Here is a 6,130-nt window from a genome sequence, read left to right as displayed (position 1 = left end):
AAGATCTTTACACAATAGTACATGTGGCAACCCTAGCAAGAATACTTCTTGGACTTAAATGCACAGTAGAAAGATGGAAAATATCCCTAAATAAATTCGATAAATCATAAAAAAGAAAAGCAGCCCAAAGAAAATAAAATACAGAATAATTCAAATAGAGAAAGAAATATTCTATAGAGTCATTAACAATCTCTCAGACATATTTCTAGTAAGAAATATTCTGAGAACTTTGCCTCAAAAAAACAGCTCAAGAAGAAAAATCCAAAAATCTTAAACAAATATATAACCCATAACACAAATCTAACACCAATCAAACACGCGTCATCAATTCAAAGTCTTTATATTAATTTTTATTTTCTTAAATCAAGTTAGCAACTCAACATTAATTTGAAAACCGATATTTATTAAAAAGTAATATTGTTGTTTTCAAATTTTGGAGATTAATTGGATTAAATTATAATATCTATATAGTTTGAAGGCTTAATTGCAACCATCCTTAGAGTCTAAATATTAACTTTGTGCATTTTTCAACATTTGATGAATTAATTATAAGTTATCATAAGTTTAAGAAGAGTGATTAAAATTAAATTGAAAGGTTGAAAATGTGATAATGATGACAACCAATCTAGTGATTTTTATATTTATATCTACTTTTGCTATTTTACTCAAAACTTCAACTTTCTAGTTGATATTTATATAGTTAAGTTGAAAATAGTTTTGTACAGGTTTATATATATATATACATACATACAATAGGCTTATCTTCTTCTCAGAACTTTAAAAATTTGTTAGTATAAATTTATGAATTTTCATATTCGTAACCAAGAGTAGAATCTTTAGTTCCCTCGTGAAAATTCATAACCTTTTTAATATCGTATATGTACTTAATATCTACGAACCATAGAGAAGAATCTTTAGTTCCTTCTTTGCCATTACAATTTTAATAAATTCTTATTTTACCCTTCATCAAATAGTTGCAAATTATAGTGGGAGACATCATTGTTTAAATAGGGGTGGTTATACACTGAATTGATGCATCAATTCATATATGGATGCCATTCAAATTGTAGATGTGAAGCATCACGTGTTAGCATAAATTCTTTATATCTATATCGAATAGATAAAGCCTAGGATCATTCATGTCAAATTGTCAGGAATAACATACCGAATTCCATTGCAAAATTGATGATAGCTTCTACCCATTAAGTCCATACTCAATTAGAAATCTAGAATCTTAATTAATTAGATCATATAATAGGACCCAATCTAATAAAATAATCCAATGTGATAAATTATTAATCCATATACATAGCCCATACTTTAATTAAACATATTATTGTTTAAATATGTCTAACATTAATAGGGATGTGCTTAAAATGTTTCTTCTAAAGAGATTCTCCTATAATTAAAGTTCATTGGATTAAATATTTCTTTCGTTCTTTATTTATTTTTTTACCAGAAATCATTTTTTCCATAGAAATCACTATCATGTAAAGAAATATCTTACCGTGTCATTTATTTATCAAAGTTTTAATTTGCTATTCTAGAGTGCGGTAAATAGAGGAATCTTAGATTGTGTTGTATGATTTTGTTTATTATGTTGTTTTTGTTTTCCATTTAAACTAAATAAGATGGAATGTTTTGTTTTTCAATATTGCTATATATATACATTTTTTTAATATAGGACAAAGTGTCAAAGGAAAACTAAGATAGTGTGCAATGTTTTAGTTCCTTGACAAGTTCACATGAAATGATAGTGAAATTCGTAGAGATTGGGATCAATGTATACAGTGTACGTGTTTAAACATGTCCATGAGTATCACTCTTCTTACAATAGAACCATTAATTTGGTTAAGGAATAGAATACACGAAGACATGCTTTTTTACCTTTTATATATTTATTATTGATTGTTGAATTACGCTCAAATGGTAAAGAGATGTCCCCAAAATGTTGTTTATAATGAAATTCTCCTATAATGAATGTCTTATTTAGTAAATACTTATATTTCTTTCTTTTTCTCTTAGAATCAATCTCTTCTAGGATCATCAAAGATTTACTCATAAAATAATAAACCATCTTATCATGTAACTTATTTATCACAGTTTTAGTTTACAACTTTTCATTTCACTTACATTATATGTATTTTAATTTTAATAATTTATGTGTTTTTAACACTTTTCTAATACATTTTTTCAATACTTCTAACTTTTATTGGGGAGGATAGAAGAATTTTTCTTTTCCTCTTTTACATTTATAATTTTAATAAATTTATATTTTACCCTTCATCATTACTAATAGAATATGATTCTTCGAGTTGAGGTATTCGTTGAGAGAAGCGCATTGAATGGTTACAATGTTTACTAGCGGAACATGATTACACCCAATTGGTTCATCCATTCACATATAAACGCAATCCAAATAATAGGTGTAAAACATCACAATTTGACAGAGAGAGATATACCTAAAATATCATTTATAAAAATCGATATCCAATTTATTAAAAAATTTAGTTCTTTTTTCCTCCTTAAATAATACCAAAGAATTTTCTTTGAGGTAATAAATTATCATATTATGTCACTTCTTTATCAAATTCAATTGCATTCTATGTATTATAACTTTAATCATCCATGTGGTATCTTTTAATTATTTTTATCTTTTTCATTCTTTCTTAATTTCATGTCAAATATTTACTATTTGAATTCAAGATAAAATATAATCATTCAAAACTTAAATATTATCTTATAAAATTACATTTTAAAATTCCGAAACTACATGCAACACATTTCAAATTTATTCCGAATTAACTTATATAACAAGAAAATTTGGATTTTTACACTACTTTTTTATTTTTTACTTTCAATTAGAGCTATGTGTTTTCATATGCATTGCACGTCTCTTTCAACTAGTAATATTTAAAATGTATGTGACATGTCTAATCTTATTTTTGGGTTTATGTGTTTTGCTAACATGTGTTAAAACTTGTTATAAAAAGTCCTGGAATGTAGTTTTGTAATTTTTTTTAATATATACATATATATATACAGACATCTCCTATATTTAATTTATAAAGTTATAAGAAATATTCTAGAATGTATGTGATCTAATCTTGTAAAGTTTACATGTCAATCTTGTTGGGGTTGACGTCCTAAATCTCGTAGGATCCTATAGTTTGTAATTGTAATGTACAAACATTTTATTTATTTAATAAAATATATGATGTTTTATTTCAATTTTAGTTGCATTAACCATAAACCAATAAGTTAAGATCCAAGGATATCTTGTAGCTTAAACATGTATGCAGAGACATACAGTTGGATCATGTGTAAGTGATAACCTAAATGGTCTATAGTAGATGGATAAGGTTGGATACCTTATCCTGGTTTATCCTGGTGATACTACGAGTATGACCTGCTTTGTAGATGTTACAATTGTTGTAAAGTGCTATAAATGATCTGATCCTGATAATTTATTTGGAGACATGTGAGTGAGGATACTCTATAGAAAGAAATTTGTATAAGACCGGACCACGAAATGTTTAGTCTCATTATATAACATCGTTAATAAAAGAGACTTACATTTCACTAGGATAACCGTAGGTAACATGACTTGAATCCTGAGTGAGTTGTGAACTCCTGCCTATGAAGGCGGTCCTTTGATTTGTATGGGTGAGAGTGGCTAGATCGCCAACTCAATAAGCCTATTATTTTGGGGATTCGTTTGATTGGGGAGCTGGAAACACAGTTACACAAGAAGAAATTCACTCCTTCCCCAACGTCGGGGCAAGTAGATAAATTGTTCTCTTAAAGGTTAATTCCAAAGCTTGAACAATGTGATGCCACACCCTCTCCTAGCCTGAGAATGGCTTGATTATAATTGGACTATGGTTTATTGTTTATTAGAAGGATCAATGGTATTTAAGGAGTTAGATGTAACTATAGGGGCAAAATGATAATTTTGACCCAGTTGTATTTACGAGTAATTTGTGAAGGGTTATCGTACTATTGACTGGTTATATCCAATGGATACAGAAATATATCTGTAGTGCGAAAAGTGCAGCTATCAGTCTTTATTGGAATGCTCGACAATTAACAGATGGTGAATAATTTAATTAAAGAGTTTAATTAATTATTCACGTACTGTTGGAGCTTCAAGCTACAGGTCCATGAGGTCTCCTCTGTAGTTCAACGGTAATTAGTGAGAATCAATTTTTGGATTAATTTGAATTGTTCAAATTAATTGAGAGAATTAATTATATGTGATATAATTAATTTAATCTAATTATATATGATAAATTGCTATAATGTATTTGATACATTATAATTTAAAGTTTATTCGAGAGAAAATAAATATTTGAATATGTTTCAAATATTAATTATGTGAATTTGATTCATATAATTTAATATAAATGCATTGATGAGAGAATTAAAACTATATATTATATTGTATATGATGTAATATTAAACTATAGGTTGTATGTTATATATGATATAACATATGACTATATATATATATATATATATATATATAAAAGTTAGTTATTATATATATACAATGGTTTTAATTATAAATTAAAATTAATTTATTTTAATTTTTTAAAATTTTATGGGAGGAAAATAACTTCTCCCATGTGTGTTTTAAAAGAAGGAAAAAAAAAAGGATCATTCAAGAAAAAAATGGAATCGACTCTCTATCTCCTTTCTACTTTATCAAACCCTCTCTTTCAAAATAGTCAGAGCACACACTCCTCCTAGATTCTCATCTAGAGAATAGTGAGGTGTTCATCGAACCCATTTTTATTTTTCTATTTTATTTTTTACGAGCATGCTGTAATTTTTTGAATTAAATGCATTATCTTAAAATCTAAGTTCTGTAAAAATTAGAAAATTGAAACGATCCGCTTCCGCTCAAGGACCTTTAACCAGGTTCCTTCAAATCTTACTTTCAACCTATAAAATAGGTGTCATGGATCTAGAATTTTATGTGAGGAGAGGCACAAGGGGTAGAAGTTGATATACATATTGTAGATACCATATTTTGTGGGACTTATTATTCTATTATTCTATTTGTTTTATTATATATATATATATATATATATATATATATATATTTATATTTACTCAATTCTTTTATCTAGTATAACTTCCTTTTAATAAAATGTAGAAGAAACCTAAAAAGGATAAAATTTGAATCGAAGATATTTAAGAAAATAAATGATTTTATCAAAGAAGTTTAATTAATCTCTGATTTTCTTATTTTCTCTCACACACCATCTCCACCACCCATAACAAACCTCTCTCAACTCCTCCCTTACTTCTTAATTTTCTTAATTCTCTTTCCATATCTCTTCCCTATTTTCTCTCCACTTTTCCATATTTCTCATCTCTCCTCATCCTCACTCTCATAACTTAATTGGTTTCTTTCTTATTTCTCTGACATTGATACAAATTACTAACTTGTTTTTCCCTATAAAATGGAGCTTTCCAAGTGAGGAAGAGGATAAAGTTCTGTCAGGGGGGAGGAGACCAAAAATTATGTCAGTTTAAAGTAAACTCTAAACTCTTTTCTTCACTTTGGAGGGAAAATGATCAAATCTCTTCCTTCTATATTTCATATTTAGTTTTACATTATTACATTAGAGAAACGAGGTGACAAAGTGTTTTTTTACTGTATTGGAGAATGGAGATCTCACATTTTTTTTCCTCTCTCTTTTCCTTTCCCATTTCAAGTAACGTATTAGAAGGAGGATGAAATCTTTTATTAAAAAAAGGTTTTTTCTTTTTCTCTCATTTTCCCATCAATTTTAAGAGACAAAAAATCTTCACAAAATTAACCCAATTAGGCTTGGCAATGGATAATTTGTTACGCTCTACATCTCAAGTTTGAATTCTAATCTTTTATTATTATCTTGTTTTTTAATCTCATTTCATATCAAATTTCAAATGAATTGATATTAACTATGAGAGATTAGAAACATTAAAGTTTAATGTTGTAATATTCTTGAGGTATAGGAAATTATTTTGGGAATCCAAAATAAATTTCCAATTTTTCTTAATGACTTTGATACCATTCATAATTATTAGTTCATGTCTTTTTTCTAAAATGTGAGTTAGTAAGCATGATACATTTAAA

This window comes from Benincasa hispida, chromosome 2 (genome assembly GCF_027475165.1).
Source record: "Benincasa hispida cultivar pf3 chromosome 2, pf3_genome.v1.1, whole genome shotgun sequence".
Classification (NCBI taxonomy): domain Eukaryota; kingdom Viridiplantae; phylum Streptophyta; class Magnoliopsida; order Cucurbitales; family Cucurbitaceae; genus Benincasa; species Benincasa hispida.
Note: the sequence above shows the minus strand (reverse complement) of the source record.